Here is a 14,535-nt window from a genome sequence, read left to right on the forward strand (position 1 = left end):
ACCACCTTAGGGAGAAACTGGGGACGAGTCCGCAGCTCTGCCCTGTCCGAATGGACAATCAGATATGGGCTTTTGTGAGACAAAGCCGCCAATTCTGACACTCGCCTGGCCGAGGCCAGGGCCAACAGCATGGTCACTTTCCATGTGAGATATTTCAAATCCACAGATTTGAGCGGTTTAAACCAATGTGATTTGAGGAATCCCAGAACTACGTTGAGGTCCCACAGTGCCACTGGAGGCACAAAAGGGGGTTGTATATGCAGTACTCCCTTGACAAACTTCTGGACTTCAGGAACTGAAGCCAATTCTTTCTGGAAGAAAATCGACAGGGCCGAAATTTGAACCTTAATGGACCCCAATTTGAGGCCCATAGACACTCCTGTTTGCAGGAAATGCAGGAATCGACCGAGTTGAAATTCCTCCGTGGGGCCTTCCTGGCCTCACACCATGCAACATATTTTCGCCAAATGTGGTGATAATGTTGTGCGGTCACCTCCTTACTGGCTCTGACCAGGGTAGGGATGACCTCTTCCGGAATGCCTTTTTCCCTTAGGATCCGGCGTTCAACCGCCATGCCGTCAAACGCAGCCGCGGTAAGACTTGGAACAGACATGATCCTTGCTGAAGCAAGTCCCTTCTTAGTATCTCTTGAAGTTCCGGGTACCAAGTCCTTCTTGGCCAATCCGGAGCCACGAGTATAGTTCTTACTCCTCTCCGTCTTATAATTCTCAGTACCTTGGGTATGAGAGGCAGAGGAGGGAACACATACACCGACTGGTACACCCACGGTGTTACCAGAGCGTCCCTGCTATTGCCTGAGGGTCTCTTGACCTGGCGCAATACCTGTCCAGTTTTTTGTTCAGACGGGACGCCATCATGTCCACCTTTGGTCTTTCCCAACGGTTCACAATCATGTGGAAGACTTCCAGATGAAGTCCCCACTCTCCCGGGTGGAGGTCGTGCCTGCTGAGGAAGTCTGCTTCCCAGTTGTCCACTCCCGGAATGAACACCGCTGACAGTGTTATCACATGATTTTTCGCCCAGCGAAGAATCCTTGCTGCCATTGCCCTCCTGCTTCTTGTGCCGCCCTGTCTGTTTACGTGGGCGACTGCCGTGATGTTGTCCGACTGGATCAGCACCGGTTGACTTTGAAGCAGAGGTCTTCCTAGGCTCAGAGCATTGTAAATTGCCCTTAGCTCCAGTATATTTATGTGGAGAGAAGTCTCCAGACTTGACCACACTCCTTGGAAATTTCTTCCCTGTGTGACTGCTCCCCAGCCTCTCAGGCTGGCATCCGTGGTCACCAGGACCCAGTCCTGAATGCCGAATCTGCTGCCCTCTAGTAGATGAGCACTCTGCAGCCACCACAGAAGAGACACCCTTGTCCTTGGAGACAGGATTATCCGCTGATGCATCTGAAGATGCGATCCGGACCATTCGTCCAGCAGATCCCACTGAAAAATTCTTGCGTGAAATCTGCCGAATGGAATCGCTTCGTAAGAAGCCACCATTTTTCCCAGGACTCTTGTGCATTGATGCACTGACACTTGGCCTGGTTCTAGGAGGTTCCTAACTAGCTCGGATAACTCCCTGGCTTTCTCCTCAGGGAGAAACACCTTTTTCTGGACTGTGTCCAGAATCATCCCTAGGAACAGCAGACGTGTCGTCGGAATCAGCTGCGATTTTGGAATATTTAGAATCCACCCGTGCTGTCGTAGAACTACTTGAGATAGTGCTACTCCGACCTCCAACTGTTCTCTGGACCTTGCCCTTATCAGGAGATCGTCCAAGTAAGGGATAATTAAGACGCCTTTTCTTTGAAGAAGAATCATCATTTCGGCCATTACCTTGGTAAAGACCCGGGGTGCCGTGGACAATCCAAACGGCAGCGTCTGAAACTGATAGTGACAGTTCTGTACCACGAACCTGAGGTACCCTTGGTGAGAAGGGCAAATTGGGACATGGAGGTAAGCATCCTTGATGTCCAGGGACACCATATAGTCCCCTTCTTCTTGGTTCGCTATCACTGCTCTGAGTGACTCCATCTTGATTTGAACCTTTGTATGTAAGTGTTCAAAGATTTCAGATTTAGAATAGGTCTCACCGAGCCGTCTGGCTTCAGTACCACAAATAGTGTGGAATAATACCCCTTTCCTTGTTGTAGGAGGGGTACTTTGATTATCACCTGCTGGGAATACAGCTTGTGAATTGTTTCCAATACTGCCTCCCTGTCGGAGGGAGACGTTGGTAAAACAGACTTCAGGAACCTGCGAGGGGGAGACGTCTCGAACTTCCAATCTGTACCCCTGGGATACTACTTGTAGGATCCAGGGGTCCACTTGCGAGTGAGCCCACTGCGCGCTGAAACTCTTGAGACGACCCCCCACCGCACCTGAGTCCACTTGTACGGCCCCAGCGTCATGCTGAGGACTTGGCAGAAGCGGTGGAGGGCTTCTGTTCCTGGGAAGGAGCTGCCTGCTGCAGTCTTCTTCCCTTTCCTCTACCCCTGGGCAGATATGACTGGCCTTTTGCCCGCTTGCCCTTATGGGGACGAAAGGACTGAGGCTGAAAAGACGGTGTCTTTTTCTGCTGAGATGTGACTTGGGGTAAAAAAAAAAAAAAAAAGGTGGATTTTCCAGCTGTTGCCGTGGCCACCAGGTCCGATGGACCGACCCCAAATAACTCCTCCCCTTTATACGGCAATACTTCCATGTGCCGTTTGGAATCTGCATCACCTGGCCACTGTCGTGTCCATAAACATCTTCTGGCAGATATGGACATCGCACTTACTCTTGATGCTAGAGTGCAAATATCCCTCTGTGCATCTCGCATATATAGAAATGCATCCTTTAAATACTCTATAGTCAATAAAATACTGTCCCTGTCAAGGGTATCAATATTTTCAGTCAGGGAATCCGACCAAGCCATCCCAGCGCTGCACATCCAGGCTGAGGCGATCGCTGGTCGCAGTATAACACCAGTATGTGTGTATACACTTTTTAGGATATTTTCCAGCCTCCTATCAGCTGGCTCCTTGAGGGCAGCCGTATCTGGAGACGGTAACGCCACTTGTTTTGATAAGCGTGTGAGCGCCTTATCCACCCTAGGGGGTGTTTCCCAACGCACCCTAACTTCTGGCGGGAAAGGGTATAACGCCAATAATTTTCTATCGGGGGAAACCCACGCATCATCACACACTTCATTTAATTTATCTGATTCAGGAAAAACTACAGGTAGTTTTTTCACACCCCACATAATACCCTTTTTTGTGGTACTTGTAGTATCAGAAATATGTAACACCTCCTTCATTGCCCTTAACATGTAACGTGTGGCCCTAATGGAAAATACGTTTGTTTCTTCACCGTCGACACTGGAGTCAGTGTCCGTGTCTGTGTCGACCGACTGAGGTAATGGGCGTTTTAAAGCCCCTGACGGTGTTTGAGACGCCTGGACAGGTACTAATTGGTTTGCCGGCCGTCTCATGTCGTCAACCGACCTTGCAGCGTGTTGACATTATCACGTAATTCCCTAAATAAGCCATCCATTCCGGTGTCGACTCCCTAGAGAGTGACATCACCATTACAGGCAATTGCTCCGCCTCCTCACCAACATCGTCCTCATACATGTCGACACACACGTACCGACACACAGCACACACACAGGGAATGCTCTGATAGAGGACAGGACCCCACTAGCCCTTTGGGGAGACAGAGGGAGAGTTTGCCAGCACACACCAAAACGCTATAATTATACAGGGACAACCTTATATAAGTGTTTTCCCTTATAGCATCTTAATATATTATAATATCGCCACACAAAATGCCCCCCCTCTCTGTTTTAACCCTGTTTCTGTAGTGCAGTGCAGGGGAGAGCCTGGGAGCCTTCCTAGCAGCGGAGCTGTGTAGGAAAATGGCGCTGTGTGCTGAGGAGAATAGGCCCCGCCCCCTTTTCGGCGGGCTTCTTCTCCCGTTTTTCTGACAACCTGGCAGGGGTTAAATACATCCATATAGCCCCAGAGGCTATATGTGATGTATTTTTAGCCAGCATAGGTACATTCATTGCTGCCCAGGGCGCCCCCCCCAGCGCCCTGCACCCTCAGTGACCGTTGGTGTGAAGTGTGCTGAGAGCAATGGCGCACAGCTGCCGTGCTGTGCGCTACCTTAAGAAGACTGGGAAGTCTTCAGCCGCCGATTTCTGGACCTCTTCTCGTTTCAGCATCTGCAAGGGGGCCGGCGGCGAGGCTCCGGTGACCATCCAGGCTGTACCTGTGATCGTCCCTCTGGAGCTAGTGTCCAGTAGCCTAAGAAGCCAATCCATCCTGCACGCAGGTGAGTTCACTTCTTCTCCCCTAAGTCCCTCGTTGCAGTGAGCCTGTTGCCAGCAGGACTCACTGAAAATAAAAAACCTAACAAAACTTTTACTCTAAGCAGCTCTTTAGGAGAGCCACCTAGATTGCACCCTTCTCGGCCGGGCACAAAAACCTAACTGAGGCTTGGAGGAGGGTCATAGGGGGAGGAGCCAGTGCACACCACCTGATCGGAAAGCTTTTACTTTTGTGCCCTGTCTCCTGCGGAGCCGCTATTCCCCATGGTCCTTACGGAGTCCCCAGCATCCACTTAGGACGTCAGAGAAATATATACACACAGTTGTATACATGTGACCACCACCAGCAGCAGCAGTGAGGGTGACACTATATATATATATATATATATATATATATATATACACACAGTTGTATACAGGTGACCAGCTGCAGCAGCAGAGGGGCAGATGTCTTGGTGACACTATATATACAGTTATATACAGGGGCGGATTGGGAACAAAAAGCGGCCCTGGAAAAATTTGTACTAGTGGCCCCACATGGGCAGCACCAGAGGTGTAAGGTCTAGCCATGGGCCATGGCAGCAGCACCCTCCCCCCAAGACTTTCCAGATAGTGGGCATGTCCAGCATCAAAGGGGGAGTTAAAAAATAAGATTTTAAACCTACTAGTAAATCTTTTTCTCGTAGTCCGTAGAGGATGCTGGGGACTCCGTAAGGACCATGGGGATAGACGGGCTCCGCAGGAGACATGGGCACTTTAAGAAAGACTTTAGGTCTGTGTGTGCACTGGCTCCTCCCTCTATGCCCCTCCTCTAGACCTCAGTTAGAGAAACTGTGCCCAGAGGAGATGGACAGTACGAGGAAAGGATTTTTGTTAATCCAAGGGCAAGATTCATACCAGCCACACCAATCACACCGTATAACTTGTGTATCAAGTAAACAGTTAACAGTATGAAAAAATAACGTAGCATCAGTCCAACCTGATGGAACTATAACATAACCCTTATGTAAGCAAAACTACAGTATATACAAGTTTCGCAGAAGTAGTCCACACTTGGGACGGGCGCCCAGCATCCTCTACGGACTACGAGAAAAAGATTTACCGGTAGGTTTAAAATCTTATTTTCTCTAACGTCCTAGAGGATGCTGGGGACTCCGTAAGGACCATGGGGATTATACCAAAGCTCCCAAACGGGCGGGAGAGTGCGGATGACTCTGCAGCACCGATTGAGCAAACAGGAGGTCCTCCTCAGCCAGGGTATCAAACTTATAGAACTTTGCAAAGGTGTTTGACCCCGACCAAGTAGCAGCTCGGCACAGCTGTAGTGCCGAGACCCCTCGGGCAGCCGCCAAAGACGAGCCCACCTTCCTAGTGGAATGGGCCTTAACCGATTTCGGTAAATGCAATCCTGCCGTAGAATGCGCCTGCTGAATCGTGTTACAGATCCAGCGAGCAATAGTCTGCTTTGAAGTAGGGCCGCCAACCTTGTTGGCTGCATACAGGACAAACAGTGCTTCTGTTTTTCTGATCCTAGCCGTTCTGGCCACGTAAATTTTCAAAGCCCTGACCACATCAAGTAACTCGGAATCCTCCAAGTCACGTGTAGCCACAGGCACGACAATAGGTTGGTTCATATGAAAGGATGAGACCACCTTAGGTAGGAATTGAGGACGGGTCCGCAATTCCGCTCTATCCATATGGAAAACCAGATAGGGGCTTTTATGTGATAAAGCCGCCAATTCCGAAACTCGCCTAGCCGAAGCCAAGGCTAACAACATGACCACCTTCCAAGTGAGATACTTCAACTCCACTGTTTTAAGTGGTTCAAACCAATGTGACTTAAGGAAACTTAACACCACGTTAAGGTCCCAAGGCGCCACCGGAGGTACAAAAGGAGGCTGAATATGCAGTACTCCCTTCACAAAAGTCTGTACTTCAGGTAAAGAGGCCAATTCCTTTTGAAAGAAAATGGATAAGGCCGAAATCTGAACTTTAATGGAGCCTAATTTTAGGCCCAAATTCACTCCAGTTTGTAGGAAGTGAAGAAAACGGCCTAGATGGAATTCTTCCGTAGGAGCATTCCTGGCCTCACACCAAGAAACATATTTACGCCATATTTGGTGATAATGTTTAGATGTCACGTCCTTCCTTGCCTTTATCTGCGTAGGAATGACCTCATCCGGAATTCCTTTTTCCGCTAGGATCCGGCGTTCAACCGCCATGCCGTCAAACGCAGCCGCGGTAAGACTTGGAACAGACATGGCCCCTGTTGTAACAGGTCCTGTCGTAGAGGAAGAGGCCACGGATCTTCTGTGAGCATTTCCAGCAGATCCGGATACCAGGTCCTTCTTGGCCAATCTGGAACAATGAGAATTGTTCTCACTCCTCTTTTTCTTATTATTCTCAATATTTTGGGTATGAGAGGAAGAGGAGGAAACACATAAACCGACTGGAACACCCACGGTGTCACCAGGGCGTCTACTGCTACCGCCTGAGGATCTTTTGATCTGGCGCAATACCTCTGTAGCTTTTTGTTGAGACGGGATGCCATCATGTCTATCTGGGGCAGTCCCCACTGACTTGCAATCTGTGCGAAGACTTCCCGATGAAGTCCCCACTCCCCTGGATGCAGGCCGTGTCTGCTGAGGAAGTCTGCTTCCCAGTTGTCCACTCCCGGAATGAACACAGCTGACAGTGCTCTTACATGATTTTCCGCCCAGCGAAGAATCTTGGTGGCTTCCGCCATTGCCACCCTGCTCCTTGTGCCTCCTTGGCGGTTTACATGAGCCACTGCGGTGATGTTGTCTGACTGGATCAGAACTGGTTGGTCGCGAAGTAAGTTCTCCGCCTGACGTAGGGCGTTGTATATGCCCTCAGTTCCAGGATGTTGATGTGAAGACAAGTCTCTTGACTTGTCCAGAGTCCTTGGAAGTTTCTTCCCCTTGTGACAGCTCCCCACCCTCTGAGGCTCGCGTCCGTGGTCACCAGGATCCAATCCTGAATGCCGAACCTGCGTCCTTCCAAAAGGTGAGCACTCTGCAGCCACCACAGGAGAGATACCCTGGCCCTGGGGGACAGGGTGAGCTGCTGATGAATTTGTAGATGTGATCCGGACCACTTGTCCAATAGGTCCCATTGGAAAGTCCTTGCATGGAACCTGCCGAAGGGAATGGCCTTGTATGTTGCCACCATTTTTCCCAGGACTTGAGTGCAATGATGCACAGACACTTGTTTTGGCTTCAATAGGTTCTTGACTAGAATCATGAGTTCCTGAGCCTTTTCTATCGGGAGAAAAACCTTTTTCTGGTCTGTGTCCAGAACCATGCCCAAGAAGCTTAGACGAGTCGTAGGAACCAGCTGCGACTTCGGGATACTGAGAATCCAGCCGTGTTGCTGTAACACCTTCACTGAAAGAGACACACTGTTCAGTAACTTTTCTCGTGATCTCGCTTTTATGAGGAGATCGTCCAAGTACGGGATAATTGTGACACCCTGCTTGCGCAGGAACACCATCATTTCCGCCATTACCTTTGTGAAAATCCTCGGGGCCGTGGAAAGCCCAAACGGCAACGTCTGAAATTGGTAATGACAATCCTGTAACGCAAATCTCAGGTACGCCTGATGAGGTGGATATATGGGAACATGAAGGTATGCATCCTTTATGTCCAGGGATACCATAAAATCCCCCCCTTCCAGGCTGGCGATGACCGCTCTGAGCGATTCCATTTTGAACTTGAACCGTTTTAAGTATAGGTTCAGGGATTTTAAATTCAATATGGGTCTGACCGAACCGTCCGGTTTCGGAACTATAAACAGGGTGGAGTAGTATTCCTTCCCTCTCTGAAGTAGGGGAACTTCGACCACCACTTGTTGAAGACACAATTTGTGAATAGCATTTAACACTATCTCCCTTTCCAGGGGAGAAGCCGGTAGAGCCGATTTGAAAAACCGGCGAGGAGGTACCTCTTCGAATTCCAGCTTGTATCCCTGAGAAACAATTTCTATTGCCCAGGGATCCACCTGTGAGTGAACCCAGATGTGGCTGAAAAGTCGAAGACGTGCCCCCACTGGGGCGGACTCTCCAGCGGAGCCCCAGCATCATGCGGTGGATTTTGCAGAGGCCGGGGAGGATTTCTGTTCCTGGGAACTAGCTGTGCTGTGCAGCTTTTTACCTCTGCCCTTACCTCTGGCAAGAAAGGACGATCCACGCACTCTTTTGCTTTTATTTGAACGAAAGGACTGCATTTGATAATGTGGCGCTTTCTTAGGTTGTGAGGGAACATAAGGCAAAAAATTCGATTTACCTGCCGTAGCTGTGGAGACCAGGGGGTATATTTACTAAGATTCGTGTTTTTGCCGTTTTGAAGGGTGTTTGAACTCGAATGGTATCGGATGCATTTTACTGCAACTTTTTGAATCCTGATACGATCATTCACTAAGCTGCCGACTTTTCCAAATTCGTATTTTCCGATGTCGATGTGATTCGTAATGTTAGGCAGTGTTTTACGGGAGTGATGAGTAAAACACTGCCTGACAAAACACAAGGAATCCCGGCCGGATCTGTGAGGTCCGTGCTGGGCTTCATTGTGTACCTTAAAGAGGTGTTTAAAGTCGTAAAAAAGCAGAAAAAAATTGCGTGGGGTCCCCCCTCCTAAGCACAACCAGCCTCGGGCTCTTTGAGACGGTCCTGGTTGACAAAATATGGGGGAAAAAATGACAGGGGTTCCCCCATATTTCATCAACAAGCACCGGGCTCTGCGCCTGGTCCTGGTTCCAAAAATGCGGGGGACAAAAAGCGTAGGGGTCCCCCGTATTTTTGAAACCAGCACCGGGCTCCACTAGCCAGGTACATAATGCCACAGCCGGGGACACTTTTATACTGGTCCCTGCGCTCTGGCATTACATACCCAACTAGTAACCCCTGGCTGGGGTACCCTGGAGGAGTGGGAACCCCTTAAATCAAGGGGTCCCCCCCCTCCAGCCACCCAAGGGCCAGGGGTGAAGCCCGAGGCTGTCCCCCCCATCCAAGGGCGGCGGATGGGGGGCTGATAGCCATGTGTAAAAAATGTGAATATTGTTTTTAGTAGCAGTTGCTAGCCTTTGATTATTACTGCATGTACTAGTCCTATGAGTGCCGCCAGCATCTTCCATATATTTATTTCCACTTTGAGTGGTAAGGAAGGCACCTGGGCAAATATTGGACAAGCTTTACGGAGTGCCAGCCATCCTTGAATTTTATATATATATATATCTATATATATATATATCTATATAGTCAATAGATATAACACTACACAGTAAGAACTGGATGTATATAACAGGGTAATTGTACTATAAAACCAGACTAAATGCACTCTTTCTTACTAGCACTGACTAAAAAGGCAGGTAGAATAGTTAAGTGTCATGTAAACTCATGCACTGACAACCAGGCGGCTTTACATAGGAGGATTTGCCCAAGCAGTCCCAGGAACAGTGAAGCTGAGAGATAATGGCGCCCAGACACTGCCAGGGAGTGAGGGAGACACAGATATGCAGCTCCAGGGCGGGAACATTTGCGGGAAATGGCGCCCTGGGGCTGGGGGAGGGGCTTCAGGTCTAAGCCTTATCCCCCTGCTGGCAAAACCGCCGGGTACTGTGGGCTACTGAAAAATGGCTTAGAGAGAAAACCTCACCTGCACCCATGCCCTGGTGATCTAGTGGGATCGCCTGTACTGCCACAGTGTCCACCGCCAGTGCACGCGGCCCGCCTCCCACTGACCGCGCCGGATCGCGATAAAGACCGGGTCCCGCAAGCGGGACCCACTTACCACCTCCCGAAGCGCGGCCACGCGATCCCGGAGAACCCCCGTCGTGTGTGCCTGACGTGAAGAAAACCGGAGCCTCCTGCTGTAGTTACCCGGCAACCAGGGCTCGGGAGTATACAGCGCCGCTGGGGAGAGCTGGAGCTGCAGCAGTGAATGTCTTCTGACATTTACCACCGCTGCTGCCCTTGTAGTCTTCACTTTTTTCTTCAAAAAAAGCTCTTCTTGGGGCTGCCTGGAGCAGCCCCTCTGTTATGTGCCTGCTTACTGCAGCACCAACTACAAAACTGAGCTCCTGTGCAGGGAGGTGGGATTATAGAGGAGGCGGCGCTGTGCATTCTGGGAACAGTCAAAGCTTTGAGCCTGTTGGTGGCTCGGATCAAGATCCTACTCTACACCCCAATGTCTATCCTTGTGGAGCCCAGTGTACCTCACAGCAGAAATACATTTATATACAGTATACTGGTGACCACCAGCAGCAGCAGCAGAGGGGCAGATGTGAGGGGCAGATGTCTGGGGGACACAATATATATATATATACAGTTGTATACAGGTGACCAGTGGCAGCAGCAGCAGCAGCGGGGCAGATATTAGGGGCAGATGTGAGGGTGACAATATATATATATATATATATATATATATATATAGTTGTATACAGGTGACCACCAGCAGCAGCAGCAGCAGAGGGGCAGATACAGTATGAGGGGCAGATGTCTGGGTGACACTATATATACACAGTTGTATACAGGTGACCACCAGCAGCAGCAGCAGCAGAGGGGCAGATACAGTATGAGGGGTAGATGTGAGGGGCAGATGTGAGAGTGATACTATATATACACAGTTATATACAGTATACGGGTGATCAATATATATATATACACACACACAGTTGTATACAGGTGAGCAGCAGCAGAGCAGCAGCAGAGGGGCAGATACAGTATGAGGGGCAGATGTTTGGGTGACATACACACACACACACACACACACACACACAGTGGTATACGTGTGACCACCTCCAGCAGCAGCAAAGGGGCAGATGTCTGGGTGACAGTATATATATATATATACATATATATATATACAGTTGTATATAGGTGGGCAGCAGCAGCAGCAGCAGCAGAGGGGCAGATGTCTGGGTGACAGTATATATATATATATATATACAGTTGTATATAGGTGGGCAGCAGCAGCAGCAGAGGGGCAGATGTCTGGGTGACAGTATATATATATATATATAATAAGAATTTACTTACCGATAATTCTATTTCTCGTGCAAGCTGAATTGTACTACACATCCAACTAGCAATCGTCTGCTTAGAAGCAAGAGCACCCAGTTTGTTGGGTGCATACAGGATAACAGCAAGTCAGTTTTTCTGACTCCAGCCGTCCTGGAAACTATATTTTCAGGGCCCTGACAACATCTAGCAACTTGGAGTCCTCCAAGTCCCTAGTAGCCGCAGGTACCACAATAAGCTGGTTCGGGTGAAACACTGACACCACCTTAGGGAGAAACTGGGGATGAGTCCGCAGCTCTGCCCTGTCCGAATGGACAATCAGATATGGGCTTTTTTGAGACAAACGCCGCCAATTCTGACACTCGCCTGGCCGAGGCCAGGGCCAACAGCATGGTCACTTTCCCTGTGAGATATTTCAAATCCACAGATTTGAGCGGTTTAAACCAATGTGATTTTAGGAATCCCAGAACTACGTTGAGATCCCACAGTGCCACTGGAGGCACAAAAGGGGGTTGTATATGCAGTACTCCCTTGACAAACTTCTGGACTTCAGGAACTGAAGCCAATTCTTTCTGGAAGAAAATCGACAGGGCCGAAATTTGAACCTTAATGGACCCCAATTTGAGGCCCATAGACACTCCTGTTTGCAGGAAATGCAGGAAACGACCGAGTTGAAATTTCTTCATGGGGCCTTCCTGGCCTCACACCACGCAACATATTTTCGCCACATGTGGTGATAATGTTGTGCGGTCACCTCCTTCCTGGCTTTGACCAGGGTAGGAATGACCTCTTCCGGAATGCCTTTTTCCCTTAGGATCCGGCGTTCAACCGCCATGGCGTCAAACGCAGCCGCGGTAAGTCTTGGAACAGACATGGTACTTGCTGAAGCAAGTCCCTTCTTAGCGGCAGAGGCCATGAGTCCTCTGTGAGCATCTCTTGAAGTTCCGGGTACCAAGTCCTTCTTGGCCAATCCGGAGCCACGAGTATAGTTCTTACTCCTCTACGTCTTATAATTCTCAATACCTTGGGTATGAGAAGCAGAGGAGGGAAGACATACACCGACTGGTACACCCACGGTGTTACCAGAACGTCCATAGCTATTGCCTGAGGGTCTTTTGACCTGGCGCAATACTTGTCCAGTTTTTTGTTCAGGCGGGACGCCATCATGTCCACCTTTGGTCTTTTCCAACGGTTCACAATCATGTGGAAGACTTCCCGATGATGGAGGTTGTGCCTTCCCGGGTGGAGGTTGTGCCTGCTGAGGAAGTCTGCTTCCCAGTTGTCCACTCCCGGAATGAACACTGCTGACAGTGCTATCACATGATTTTCCGCCCAGCGAAAAATCCTTGCAGTTTCTGCCATTGCCCTCCTGCTTCTTGTGCCGCCCTGTCTGTTTACGTAGGCGACTGCCGTGATGTTGTCCCACTGGATCAATACCGGCTGACCTTGAAGCAGAGGTCTTGCTAAGCTTAGAGCATTGTAAATTGCCCTTAGCTTCAGTATATTTATGTGGAGAAAAATCTCCAGACTTGATCACACTCCCTGGAAATTTTTTCCCTGTGTGACTGCTCCCCAGCCTCTCAGGCTGGCCTCCGTGGTCACCAGCATCCAATCCTGAATGCCGAATCTGCGGCCCTCTAGAAGATGAGCACTCTGTAACCACCACAGGAGAGACACCCTTGTCCTTGGAGATAGGGTTATCCGCTGATGCATCTGAAAATGCGATCCGGACCATTTGTCCAGCAGATCCCACTGAAAAGTTCTTGCGTGGAATCTGCCGAATGGAATCGCTTCGTAATAAGCCACCATTTTTCCCAGGACTCTTGTGCAATGATGCACTGACACTTTTCCTGGTTTTAGGAGGTTCCTGACTAGCTCGGATAACTCCCTGGCTTTCTCCTCCGGGAGAAACACCTTTTTCTGGACTGTGTCCAGAACCATCCCTAGGAACAGCAGACGTGTCGTCGGAAACGGCTGCGATTTTGGATATTTAGAATCCACCCGTGCTGTCGTAGAACTACTTGAGATAGTGCTACTCCGACTTCCAACTGTTCTCTGGACCTTGCCCTTATCAGGAGATCGTCCAAGTATGGGATAATTAAGACGCCTTTTCTTTGAAGAAGAATCATCATTTCGGCCATTACTTTGGTAAAGACCCGGGGTGCCGTGGACAATCCAAACGGCAGCGTCTGAAACTGATAGTGACAGTTCCGTACCACGAACCTGAGGTACCCTTGGTGAGAAGGGCAATTTGGGACATGGAGGTAAGCATCCTTGATGTCCAGGGACACCATATAGTCCCCTTCTTCCTGGTTCGCTATCACTGCTCTGAGTGACTCCATCTTGATTTGAACCTTTGTATGTAAGTGTTCAAAGATTTCCCATTTAGAATAGGTCTCACCGAGCCGTCTGGCTTCAGTACCACAATATAGTGTGGAATAATACCCCTTTCCTTGTTGTAGGAGGGGTACTTTGATTATCACCTGCTGGGAATACAGCTTGTGAATTGTTTCCAATACTGCCTCCCTGTCGGAGGAAGACGTTGGTAAAGCAGACATCAGGAGCCTGCGAGGGGGAGACGTCTCGAATTTCCAGTCTGTACCCCTGGGATACTACTTGTAGGATCCAGGGGTCCACTTGCGAGTGAGCCCACTACGCGCTGAAACTCTTGAGACGACCCCCCCACCGCACTTGAGTCCGCTTGTACGGCCCCAGCGTCATGCTGAGGACTTGGCAGAAGCTGTGGAGGGCTTCTGTTCCTGGGAATGGGCTGCCTGCTGCAGTCTTCTTCCCTTTCCTCTATCCCTGGGCAGATATGACTGGCCTTTTGCCCGCTTGCCCTTATGGGGACGAAAGGACTGAGGCTGAAAAGACGGTGTCTTTTTCTGCTGAGATGTGATTTGGGGTAAAAAAGGTGGATTTTCCAGCTGTTGCCGAGGCCACCAGGTCCGATGGACCGACCCCAAATAACTCCTCCCCTTTATACGGCAATACTTCCATGTGCCGTTTGGAATCTGCATCACCTGACCACTGTCGTGTCCATAAACATCTTCTGGCAGATATGGACATCGCACTTACTCTTGATGCCAGAGTGCAAATATCCCTCTGTGCATCTCGCATATATAGAAATGCATCCTTTAAATGCTCTATAGTCAATAAAATACTGTCCCTGTCAA

This window comes from Pseudophryne corroboree, chromosome 9 (genome assembly GCF_028390025.1).
Source record: "Pseudophryne corroboree isolate aPseCor3 chromosome 9, aPseCor3.hap2, whole genome shotgun sequence".
Lineage (NCBI taxonomy): Eukaryota > Metazoa > Chordata > Amphibia > Anura > Myobatrachidae > Pseudophryne > Pseudophryne corroboree.